This window comes from Bos indicus, chromosome 21 (genome assembly GCF_029378745.1).
Source record: "Bos indicus isolate NIAB-ARS_2022 breed Sahiwal x Tharparkar chromosome 21, NIAB-ARS_B.indTharparkar_mat_pri_1.0, whole genome shotgun sequence".
Lineage (NCBI taxonomy): Eukaryota > Metazoa > Chordata > Mammalia > Artiodactyla > Bovidae > Bos > Bos indicus.
This window is the reverse complement of record NC_091780.1, coordinates 52,082,180-52,096,346: the sequence shown is the minus strand read 5'-3', so window position 1 is coordinate 52,096,346 and position 14,167 is coordinate 52,082,180.

Sequence of the window (14,167 nt, the reverse complement as noted above, 5' to 3'; positions counted from 1 at the left end):
AGATGGGAAGTACATACAGTGGAGAAAAGAAAGTCACTTCAATAAGAGGTTTTGAAAAGAGGACAAATACATGTAAAAGAATGAAATTGGAATATTATCTAATATCATATACAAAAATAAACTCATGGATTAGAGACCTAAATAAAGACATGACGTCATAAAACTTCTGGAGGAAAACATAAGAAAAACACTTTTACTTAAATCATAGCCATACCTTGTGATTCTGTCTCCTAAAGCAAAGCAAAAATAAACACATGGGAACTAAGCTTTTGCACAGCAAAACAAAAAGACAACTTACTGAATGGGAGAAAATATTTGAAAATGATATGACTGATAAGGTGTCAATATTCAAAATATATAGACGGTTCATATAACACATTAAAAAAAAAAAAAAAAAGACCAATTAGGTAAGGTACAGAAGACCTGAATATTTTCTCAAACATTCCTCAAAGATGGTCAACATGCATATGAAAAGATGCTGCTGCTGCTGCTGCCAAGTCGCTTCAGTCTTGTCTGACTCTGTGTGACCCATAGACGGCAGCCCACCAGGATCCCCTGTCCCTGTGATTCTCCAGACAAGAACACTGGAGTGGGTTGCCATTTCCTTCTCCAATGCAGGAGAGTGAAAAGTGAAAGTGAAGTCGCTCAGTTGTGTCCGACTCTTAGCGACCCCATGGACTGCAGCCTACCAGGCTCCTCCGTCCATGGGATTTTCTAGGCAAAAGTACTGGAGTGGGGTGCCATTGCCTTCTCCATGAAAAGATGCTAGACATTACTAAAACAAACGCACGTCAAAAACACAGTAAGATATTGCCTCTTAGCTCTCAGAATGGCTATCATCATAAATAACACAAATAGCAAATGCTGTTGAGGATGTGGAAAAAAGGAACTCTTGTACACTGCTGTGGGGATGTAAATTGGTGCAGCCAGTGTGAAAAACATCATGAAGGTTTCTCAAAAAATTAAAAAAAGAACTACCGTATGACTGAGAAATTCCACTCTGAGTATATATGAAAGAAACAAAAGCACTAATTCAAAAGATACATGCACCCCAATGTTCAGAACAACATTATTTACAATTCCAAAATATGGAAGCAACCTACTGTCTATCAATACATGAATGGATAAAAAGATACAGTATACACAATGGAATACTACTCAGATATAAAAAAGTGAACAAAATTTTGCCATTTGTGAAAACATGGATAAACTTGGAAGGTATTATGTGAAGTGAAACAATTCAGACAGAGAACGACAAACACTATATGTTATCATTTATAAGTGGAAACTAAAAACTACTGTAAATTCCTAAATATAACAAAAAAGGACATACTCACAAAGATAACAAATCAGTGGTCACCAGTAGGGAGAGGGAGGTGGAGAAGAGGCAACATAAAGGAGGAATTAAGAGGGACAAACTATCATATATAAAATAAGTTATAAGGACATATTGTAGACCTCAGGGAAGATAACTAATATTTTTTAATAACTATAAGTGGAGTATAATCTTTCAATTTCTCAAATCACAATATTGTACATCAAGTATGCTGCTGCTACTGCTGCTAAGTCGCTTCAGTCATGTCCGACCCTGTGCAACCCCATAGACGGCAGCCCACCGGGCTCCCCCATCCCTGGGATTCTCCAGGCAAGAACACTGGAGTGGGTTGCCATTTCCTTCTCCAATGCAGGAAAGTGAAAAGTGAAAGTGAAGTCGCTCAGTCGTGTCCGACTCTTAGCGACCCCGTGGACTGCAGCCTACCAGGCTCCTCCGTCCATGGGATTTTCAAGGCAAGAGTACTGAAGTGGGTTGCCATTGCCTTCTCTGTACATCAAGTATACTTGAATGAAAAATAAAGGACTCATAAGTAAGCAATGTCTATATTGCTTTATTTCACTATACTAGGACTGCAAGGAGATCCAACCAGTCCATTCTGAAGGAGATCAGCCCAGAGATTTCTTTGGAAGGAATGATGCTAAAGCTGAAACTCCAGTACTTTGGCCACCTCATGCAAAGAGTTGACTCATTGGAAAAGACTTTGATGCTGGGAGGGATTGGGGGTAGGAGGAGAAGAGGACGATAGAGGATGAGATGGCTGGATGGCATCACTGACTCGATGGATGTGAATCTGAGTTTACTCCGGGAGTTGGTGATGGACAGGGGGGCCTGGCATGCTGCGATTCATGGGGTCGCAAAGAGTTCGTACATGACTGAGCGACTGAACTGAACTGACTGAAGTTCCATAGTAAAGTGAAAGTCACTCAGTCGTGACCGACTCTTTGCAATCCCATGGACTATACAGTCCATGGAATTCTCCAGGCCAGAGTACTGGAGTGGTAGCCCTTCCCTTCTCCAGGGGATCTCCCCAATCCAGGGATCAAACCCAAGTCTCCTGCATTGCAGCTGGATTCCCTACCAGTTGAGCCACAAGGGAAGTCCAAGAACACTGGAGTGGGTAGCCTATCCCTTCTCCAGCGGGTCTTCCTGACCCAGGAATTGAACCAGGGTTTCCTGCATTGCAGGCAGATTCTTTACCAACTGAGCTACCAAGGAAGCCCCACTAAGTTCCATAGTTAGAAGCATAACCATTGCAGCTAATGCTAGCAAGTACAGTCATCCATGCTGGGGAACCATTTATTCAATTGCAATTTTTCTACGTAACATGTCCCTACACAATTTCAAATGTAAAAAAATACCACTACATAGAAAAATAATATTTTAAAGTTTTTTTTTTAATCTAGAAAGTACTAGATACTTTCTTCAACATAGAGCATAATTATATTCTACATTGCCACTCTTTGTTGGAATAGCTTCAAATAATAAAACTAGAGAAAAGGAAAAATCAGTGGAACTGTATTAGGTACAAGGTACCAGAAAGGGTAGTGGAAATCACTGAACTATAAATTGATAATTTCCCTAAGAAATTCTAGGAAACCTTTGAAGGAATTTTTTCGGTAGAAATTTCTTGGAATAGCTTTAGAAACTTTCAAATGTTTATTCTGTTCTTTCTTCTCCTTCTAGTTTTCCAAGTATATTTATGTTGCCCCTTTTAAATTCTCTGTAAGTGTTTGGATATTGTGTTCTTATTTGATTTTTTCTCTTGGCATGCAGTTTCAGAAGTTTCTATTTTCTTTTACCTAATTTCTTGATTCTTTCCTTGGCTGTGGCCCATCTACTAAAGAGCCGATCAAAGGAATTATTTCTATTATGTGTTTTTGATTTATAGCATTTTCTGATACTTCATTAGCGTTTCCATCACTCTGTCTACATCACTCATCTGTTGTTGAATTTGATCTACTTTTTCATTTGGAGTTTAAATACTTTATTCATGATTATCATAGATTTCCTCTTATAATTCCAATTTGTGAGTCAGTTTCTGATGATCTATTCAGATGGTGCTTTTCCTTGTCTTTAGCTTGCCTTATTTTTTGCCTGAAATCCAAGCATGCTATATATTAGTTAATTAGAACCTAGGTTAATAGAGCTTTTCACTTTAATAGAGCTTTAGGTTTTTGGATTTATGCTAATTCAGCTAGGAGATAGGCTATGTTTGAAGCCTGCTGTAGCTATAGGTGCCAGGGGCTTGAATTCTTTTTGTGTACTTATTTGTATTTCTTAACTTTGGGGTTCTTTATTCCTCCTCAAAAAAAGCCTGAGTCTTGTGGCTCTTTCAGCTGTAACCCACTGTTATTATACTGAAGGTCTATTGGCATGGTGTGGGGAAAAGGGGATGTTCTATCATTTTTAAAATCTCAGATCGCTTCAAACAATGGGCCTGTACCTTGAGGATCCCGTATTGAAATATATTTCTTCAGTGAAATGGCTGTTTTTCTCCCTGTCCCCTACTACCTTCCCTGTCTATAGTGTCTGAATCAATTTCCATGAAGCCCTGTCCCTGTCCCTAGATCCCTATATTTTTGTTTTTGGTTTAAGTTTTGTTGCTTTTTCCCGTGAGATGAGACAAGAAGGCTAGAAGGGGGGTTGAGCTGAAGGAATTCCATTCTCCCAGCTGGAATAGAGTTCCAACACAGGAGAATGGACCTTTGTTATGGAGAAGATTCAGTGTATTTCACAAGGATTACTTATCCTCTCCTCCTACCAGAGCTAGGAAGGTTTATTTCTTGAATTTTCACTGTGAGATCTTGGTGGGTTTCCTGGAGGTAAAACCCATGAATATGAGGAGGTCCCCTAAAACTGAGGAACACAGGAGTGGTTGATGAAAGCTAGTTCATATGTAGCCTCTATCAATTTATCAAAAATACTATTTAAATGTCCCTACCAGTTTATGGTTCCAGAGTCATCTGCTTTAGGTAGACAGGTCTCAGCTCTCTCTCTCTCTAGGTGGAGAGGGTGCTCTCTCTTCCAGGTTTGGGGGTGATAATTCTCCTGTGATCTCAGTTCTTTGAGGGGTCTGGAAAAAAGTCACTGATTTTTAGGTTTTCTAGCTTTTTTGGTTGTAAGAATGGAACCACTATTTCCCAAGATTTTTACATGTTAGTGCTAAAATCAAATCATCACATGGAGAAGTTTTAAACACCAAAGTTGAGGATAATGGGTTCAACAAAGACAAGATCTAAAAAGCAACTTGCTCGTTTTTTAATCCTAGAATATTTGTGTGTAAACTAGAGTCAGCTTTAGAGACTCTGACCAATAACCTTCTCCTCATATAAATGGTAGAATGTGTAGTTAAAGGTTTTCATTTTAAACACCAGATGTTTGTTTTAGATGTGATCAACACTGCCATTTTTTGAGGTGATTAAGTACCTTCTGTAAATGACCTTTAACATTTATGTGATATTACTGAAAATTTTATTTTACTTTATAATTTGTATTTCTCAAGTATTTTCATGAGGTCAGTGCTTCCTTTTACGTTGCCAATAGTGCTACATCCAGGGAACCATACATCCCCTCCAAATTCTAGACTACAAATTAATTGGAGACATAGGAATATATCTCATCAGTAAATAATATGAGGATAAAATAAATAAGCAAAATCTGAGACTCTTTCAGTTAGAGAACATGAATACTCATAATAATATGTAATACATATATCTATTGATCTAACTGGCCATAAAATACCTACCTGGCTTTTCTTGAAAGAATTGCATCTCTCTCTTACTTATCACTTGGGTGAATATAAAAACGCTAGGAGAAAGACCGAAAAATACCTGACTCACAGGCTGGACACCAGACCACATAGTTAACACAGGTCAGTCACATTCTCAATCTCTCAAAAAATCATGGAAAAAACCCAAAGATACAAGCAAATTCACACAAATATATCTGTATACAACTATAGGCTCATCAATATTATAGATATGAATATGCATTTGTATATATACAATACATAAACATATAAGATATTGAGTTTAAATGCATGTTGAATTTAATACTAAAAGATTTTAAAAATACAGTGTTCAGAGAACTGGTGTGATAATGGGTACAATATATTCTATGAATCTTTATCTAGATCCCCACCTTCCATTTCTGCAACCTCTACCACAACCCCATACTCATACACGCGTACACAGATACCATTTATTCCACGTGAGCATTTTGAATGCTGGTGATAATCCTGATATATCACATACACATTACTGCCTACCAAAGGTGCATACAACCCTCAGGGTAGCCACATATTCAAAAGTAAAATTAATGAAAGCCTCTTACATTTTATCCAGACAACAGCCCTATTTGGATTCACGGCAGAATTAAATGCTGGACCTGTCTGAACACAGCAAGATATTCTCCAGGCCACTGAATATTCTATTTCTTGTCCATTGTTTTAATAGACTTAACAATTTGATCATACAAAACAAAAATGTATTCCTTTGTCCAATTGTAAGAAAGTTATAGAGGAGAACACAATTCATCAAAACATCTGGGATGATACCTTACCTAGTAGAGACATGACAGAAGTTGAATCATTTGGGGAAAACAAATCACATGGTTCATCAAAGAGCTCTTTAAGTAAAGGTCAGAAAAATTTTTTGAAAGAATGAAAGAAACTGGTTAAATTTTCAGGATGATTATACACACCAACAAAATTGTTTACAACTTATTTCCAAAATAGAAAAATTGTTTTTTAATTTAGAACCAGATAAAACATACTGGGGAAAAACCATAGTGATCACCCCAGTAGTATGTTCTTACCCCTTTTCATGTGTATTAATATAATTTTCCATTTTTCTGGTTTAATCCAATGTAAAAAGCAATCCTGAATTAAAAACAAATTTATACTCCAAACCTGATTTTGTATGAATTTTTAAAATATTATGTTATCCACTAAAGACTCTGATGCTGAGAGGGATTGGGGGCAGGAGGAGAAGGGGACGATAGAGGATGAGATGGCTGAATGGCATCACCGACTCGATGGACGTGAGTTTGAGTGAACTCTGGGAGTTGGTGATGGACAGGGAGGCCTAGCGTGCTGTGGTTCATGGGGTCACAAAGAGTCGGACATGACTGAGCGACTGAACTGAACTGAGAATGTTCAATAGATTGTCTGTTGTTAGCATTCTGAGAAAAACATCATGTATTAAAATAAAAATTTCAAACTTACCTATATACTAGCTCACCCTTCACCCACTCCAGTGTTCTGGCCTGGAGAATCCCAGGGACGGGGGAGCCTGGTGGGCTGCCATCTATGGAGTCGCACAGAGTCGGACACAACTGAAGCAACTTAGCAGCAGCAGCAGCAGCCCATCTTTCAGTAAAGGGAGAAGGCAATGGCAACCCACCCCAGTGCTCTTGCCTGGAAAATCCCATGGATGGAGGAGCCTGGTGGGCTGCAGTCCATGGGGTCACTAAGAGTCGGACACGACTGAGTGACTTCACTTTCACTTTTCACTTTCATGCATTGGAGAAGGAAATGGCAACCCACTCAAGTGTTCTTGCCTGGAGAATTCCAGGGACAGGGGAGCCTGGTGGGCTGCCGTCTATGGGGTCACACAGAGTCAGACATGACTGAAGTGACTTAGCAGCAGCAGCAGCTTTCAGTAAAATTTAGCTATGATTTAATTGTATGTTAAATTCTTAGTGTTAAATACTTAAATGCATTTTCTAACTAATCCTAATAGTTTTGCACAAACATTCTATAATTATTCAGATTTCACAGATGAAGAAACTGAGACTTAGAAGGTTTAATAAATATTACAAAGTCACACAAGCAATGACAAAGATTTGAACTGAATCAAAGATCTCTAAAACTGAAATTTAGGAAATTCTATAATGCCACACAGCCTCTCCATCACTTATTGTTGATTCACCCTGAATCCCTCACATTGCCCATAAGGGTCTCTGCTTACATCATCAGCCTCAACTATCTCTTTCTACTCCAGATGTGGCCACAGTAATCATGTTTATTTGTTTGCTTTGTGACCAGTTCCACCTTTTTGCTGCTTTAGGCTCTTCGTATGTGTTTGCTCTTTCTGCTTGGAAATTTCTTATCCTGGGTAAATCCAATTGTTTAGGTACTGTCATAAATGCAGCTTTCTGAGAGAAGTCTTCCCTTTCCCATTCCTCTCAGACCACAGCAAGTATTGGTTTTACTATTTCCTGTTGTTTGCTAGATTCACGTTTGGTGTTTTCTCCATGGCACATGAGGTTTATTTGGATAAATCCCCGTGTAGCTGCTTAACATCTCCTGTCACTCTTAGTACAGGTGGCACAGTACTGTTCACTGCTGTATCCATAGTGCCTAAAGCAGTGTAAGCCTTCGTGTAAGCTAAGCACAGGATAAATATTTTTCAATAAATGAAAAAAATAATGAATTAATTAGCAACATATAAGATTCTCTTTGATATTTAGGTAGACTATATTAGAGATGTACAAAAATATTTTAGGGAAATAGAATATTTTTCAGGTCCATGAGGTGTGTCTAAGTGCAATAATACATCTGGAGACTATTTCATTCAATCATAAGATCTTTCAAAAGTAAAAGTAGAAAGGGCAATTGTCCAAATTTCTGTTAACTCCGTACTATAGCTGGAATTATCATGGAAATACAATTGCGATCACACCTCCCCTGGGCTTGACACACAGCAATAACTTCCAAACACACTTAGAATAAAAAACAACTTCTACATAGGAGCCCATCTGATCGTTATCTCAATGACAGCACCCCCTGCTGTGGAGCTGTGTATACCAAACTTAATTTGAAGTCATTAAAATTTGAAGTGTTTCCCTAATTTTCTTTATCCTAACTCCACACTCTCCAAGAAACTGAACCATAGCCAGATAATTTTTATCAAACTTACCTCGCCACACCTCCCATGGTTAAAACATTGCCAAGACTTCAAAAGCTTAGTTTTGTTAGTACACAAATCAAAATTCATAACATGCTGCCTTCTCTCAACCCATGCTTCTTTTTGCTCTCTGTACTTCAGCAACCATTGCTGTTTTCTGTTCCTCTAACTCTCTTCTGCCACAAGACCTGGGCACCTGTTATTTTCCTTCTCCCTAAATAATTCCACTCACTCCCTGAATCCCTAGCTAACTAGATTTTCTTAATGTCTGCTTCACTTCTTCCTGAATAATTTCTTTGGTTTCTCCAGCTTCTTAAATCTCTGATTTTAAACTTTTGTAATCTCCTACATTTATTACAGAGTTACAATTGTGTATGCATTTAAAATTAATATCTGTCTCCTTCACTTTAGATATTAATATTATGTGAACAGAGATTGTTCTCTGATTCTTGCCTCCTTTAACACCTAGCACGGTGCCTGGCATACAGCAATTTTAATATATACATTTGTCAGGGAAAAAAAAAGAAAATAATCAACACGCTGATATCTGGGATCCTAGGTAGTTTAATCACAGGGAGCGAAAAGTGCTTTCAATTTCTGAAAGTGTATGGTTCACTTAAGAATTGTTTTGGAAATATTAACTATACTTCCTATCAAAAAATTAAACTTCCTCTCCAATTGTGAATCTCCTATATGCAGCCACCTGTCAGTGAAGCATAAACCTGTTTCAGTTTGCAGAAGAGTTAGAGCAGCTATCCACCAGCAGGACGGTTAGTATTCCAGAAGTGACCAATTCCAGAGACTGTGTGTACTAGGAATGCTGGAGATGATGCTCTTCCAGTAAGAGAGTCAGGTTTTCAACCTCCCATATTGAAAATGGAAAAGGCAGAAAGGCCGAAATTCTATGCTTAAAATTAATGGATTAGACATTCTAGGGAAAAAGAGGCTCAGTGGAAATGACATTATATATAATCAAGGCATATGACTACAAATGTATGTGTGTATGTGCGCGCGCTCAAGCTCAGTCACATCCAACTCTTTGTAACCTCGTGGATCATAACCTGCCAAGCTTCTCTATCCATGGAATTTTCCAGGCAAGATTAAGGAAACAGATTGCCATTTCCTATTCCAGGGGATCTTCCTGACCCAGGGATCGAACCTGTATTTCAGGCATGTTCTTTACCACTGCGCCACCTCAGGAGCCCCGTAACTACCAATAATAATAAAAATAACCACTAAAGGTGTTGAGCATTCCCAAAATGCCAACTTGAAAGTCGTTCAGTTGTGTCTGACTCTTTGCGAGGCCATGAGTACCAGAATTCTCCAGGCCAGAGTACTGGAGTGGGTAGCCTTTCCCTTCTCCAGGGATCTTCCCAACCCAGGGATCGAATCCAGGTCTCCCACACGGCAGTCAAATTCTTTACCAGTTGAGCCACAAGGGAAGTGCTATGCACTTTGCAAAAGAGAATAGCTAATTCCCAGGTGAGAATGGAATCCTAGCCGACTTCCAGCTCTAGTTTCAGTTCTCTTAGTCTGTTTAAGCCACTAGTTTAGAAACCAAGCATGCACATTTACAATGAGAATGAAAAGTGAAGAAACAAACGAATTCTTTTTTCTTCTAAAGAAAGAAGACTCATTTAGCATATTTAACAATAAACTTATACATACACACACACACACACACACACACGGGACCTGAATGACTCTATTTCTCTGGAAATAAAGAGTATTATTCTCATATAAATTTAAAAAATGAGCCCTCTGTGTGAGGTTCTATACTATCTTTTTAAGAGAGATGTCAGCATTTAAAATCTCTGGTAGCCAATAGTTTACCTTCGCTAATTCAACCAATGTTTATTGAGTAGCTCTTTACTTTGTGTGTCAACTCCAGTTAAATGTTAAAGTGCTTACAATAAATATTCATGAATTTCATATTTTATACATTAGAAACCTTAGTTATCAAAATATTTCATTGTAGTTTTCATATTAATTTTTTGAAGAATATAATTTTTGAAAGTAAGAATATCTCTGTAATATCACTGCACATGTAATGGAACGCTGTTGGCACCGAAACATTAAAAAAGAGAGAGAGAGAGAGAGAAAAGCCCTTGTCACATCCTTCACTAACACTATATACTTTCTTATTTCCAGATTAGTCACCATCCTGACCCGAAATTTCATCATCATAGCAGGGTTTGGCCTATTTTTTAAATATGATTTAATGGATCATAAGGTATACAGTGTTTTGTTTGTTTTCTTTTAGTGTTAAACTTTAGTGACACCACCCATGTGGTTGTATATAATCTTATTACCACATAATACTCTATAGAAAGCATATTATATAACTTATGTATGTATTTTATCATTAATAGATATTTGGCAAGTTTCCAAGTATTTGAATATTAAAAATTCTTGACTATCATGTTTCTAGAATGTAGTTTCTAGTTCTGTGCCAAAATTCTCAATATTATTTAAGTACATGGCAGACAATACCATTATCTATCACATCTATTTCTATTGTGTTTTTTGCCATTTGGTTTTACTAATGTTTTCTGATCTACTCATATTTAGCTATTTTTATTGAGTGCCAGAAAGGATTTATTTTTACTCACGTCAGGGACTTAGGTTATAGGTAAATGCAGTAAAACAGAAAGTTGATCCTGCAGAAGTAATCACTTATGTGATGATGGCATATTTTATAAATTCTGGTAAATATTACCTTTAAATTGTTATATTTATCATGCTGCTGCTGCTGCTAAGTCGCTTCAGTCGTGTCCGACTCTGTGCAACCCCATAGACGGCAGCCCACCAGGCTCATATAGCTAAATTTGACTTACGTCTATCATTTTATTGTCAACAATGCATCCATTCTTTTATGTTGATTTTTTTCCATTTTCCTTATTTTTAACAGAGTACTTTCTATTATTTTTTCTCCTTTAGTAATTTACTGATTACACACATAATTTTAGTGATTGTACCAGAAATTATGTCTTTTACTTCTGATAACACTAAGTTAATGAGTTTCCAAAATAATACAAGGACTTTAGAAAGTCCTTAATTTCGTTTATTCCCCTCTGCTTTTCAAGTTATTATTTGGGGATGCTAGTTCTTCATTTTCAACTTAAGCCTTGAAACATCACACATCCACTTACTCTTCTGGGAATTTCTGAATTCCATTATGGAATGAGCAAACTCTTATTCTAAAAAATGAAGGGCACACGAAGGTGACATAGAGCCAATCCCTAGTTTAAAATCAATCAGAGCCCACTCTAGGCAGGATCGTTTGAATCAGAGTTGATGAACATGTTAATGAGGGAAATAACTGTTGTTTTAAGCCACTGAAATCTTAAGGTTGCTAGTTAAGCAGTATTATTATTATAGCAATATTGGACTGAGATAGAAATTAATACCAAGGAATAGGTATAGTTGAAAGAAAAAAAATGAAACTAAAATAAGTGGCTATGACTGTAGGGCAAGAGGCAACAGTAAAGAAACTATTTTTACAATTTGTAAAACTGTATGCTATAAGGAAGCTGCTATAGATGGTTGGTATATATAATGATCTCTATTAGGTACTGTCAAATATTTGGCATAACTGTCACCCGTGATAACTTGAAGGCAGAAAAGATACCTAATTAACTTGTTACATGGGGTAAAAGATTTTGAGGCAGAGTGTTGAATATATAAGTTGGCTGTTGCTATCTTCATTTCATAAAGAACTATAAGAAACTGAGGTGAGAAAAAAATACACCATCCAGTTTGCAAATGAAATTTAGAAGGAATAGTGCCCAGAGGAAATATACATTGTTTCTCACTAGATCAATGCAATGACAGTTTCAGCTGAGAGAGGAGGGACCTAGGGCTCCATCATGAAAGATGTTTCAGGGTAAACAGGTAAGTGCTAAATTAAGTATGTGGCTATAGACCTCTGTATTAGTACTGTTAAGAAAATGCAAATGTCGCTTATACTATTTTAGCTAAATAAACAGTTTCTACAATGATAAAGACAGGGACACAATAACAACATACCCCAAATACCCACAAATAAATCTAGAGTGAAAGGCAGCTTGCCAAGAACTGAATATGTGGTTTTGACACATGCAGTTAACTTGAATCTCAAGTTTTGTGTTTTTTTTTTTTTTTTTTTTTATGGTACTATCTAAAAAAAAATAGGACTTCCCAAGTGGCACTAGAGTGGTAAAGAACCCACCTACCAATTCAGGTTAGACATAAGAGACGTGGCTTCAATCCCTGCATCAGAAAGATCCCCTGGAGGAGGGCAGTCAATCCACTCCAGGATTCTTGCCTGGAGAATCCCATGGACAGAGGAGACTGGTGGGCTACAGTCCATGGGGTCACAAAGAGTTGGACACAACTGAAGCTATTTAGCATCTAAAAAAAGTATATGACACATAAAAAGAGACCTTTGAGACCCCACTTCTTTATAGACAAAGAATATACTGACTTACTGAATGGATGGTTTGGAACTACAGTGTTGGAGAAACTTTAGAGTCCTTTGGACAGCAAGGAGATCAAAACAATCAATCTTAAGGGAGATCAACCTTGAATACACGTTGGAAGGACTGATGCTGAAGCTCCAGTATTTTGGTCATCAGATGCAAACAGCCAACTCATTGGAAAAATCCCTGATGCTGGGAAAGATTGAGGGTAGAAGAGAAGAGGGCGTCAGAGGATGAGATGGCTGGATGGCATCACTGATGCAATAGACATGAACTTAGGTGAACTCCAAGAGATGGTGAGGGACACGGAGGTCTGATGTACTACAATCGGTCAGACACAACTGAACAACTGAACAACAACATACTGACTTTCAGCAAGCTCCAAGACATTTTTCACCATAATATCTTCAGAAGTATACTAGAATGGTGGAAAAGAAAGAATGGATGGAGACAAAAGCTCTGGAAAATCAGTAAACTTCAAAACAACTCAAAGGGAGCATAATAAGTCTATTCTTTAACTCCAGGTTACGGGACCAGGAAATATTTTCCCAGCAAGATTTAAGAATAGTCAGGGTTCAATGACTACTACATGCTTCTCTTTCTTCTCTTTCTTCAACTAAGAGTTAAGTGTGGTCTGTAATCTAAATTGTGAGTGTTTTTTAATTGAATACTCTGAATTATGTATAAGTAATTGTAAGGCCTATGAATATAATTACCTTGTTGCAGAGTAGGTTCATCAGTCCTTCAGTTCAGTTCAGTTGCTCAGTCATGTCCGAATCTTTGCGACCCCATGAATCGCAGCACGCCAGGCCTTCCTGTCCATCACCAACTCCCAGAGTTCATTAAAACTCACGTCCATCATGTTGGTGATGCATTCCAGCCATCTCATCCTCTGTCGTCCCCTTTTCCTCCACCCCCAATCCCTACCAGCATCAGAGTCTTTTCCAAGGAGTCAACTCTTCGCATGAGGTTGCCTAAGTACTGGAGTTTCAGCTTTAGTATTAGTCCTTCCAATGAACACCCAGGACTGATCTCCTTTAGGATGGACTGGTTGGATCTCCTTGCAGTCCAAGGGACTCTCAAGAGTCTTCTCCAACACCACAGTTCAAAAGCATCAATTCTTTGGCACTCAGCTTTCTTCACAGTCCTACATCCATACATCCTTCACAGTCCTACATCCTTCAACTCCTACATCCATACACGACCACTGGAAAAACCAAAGCCTTAACCAGACGGACTTTTGTTGGCAAAGTAATGTCTCTACTTTTCAATATGCTGTCTAGGTTGGTCATAACTTTCCTTCCAAGGAGTAAGCGCCTTTTAATTTCATGGCTGCAGTCACCATCTGCAGTGATTTTGGAGCCCAAAAAAATAAAGTCTGACACTGTTTCCACTGTTTCCCCATCTATTTCCCATGAAGTGATTGGGACCAGATGCCATGATCTTAGTTTTCTGAATGTTGA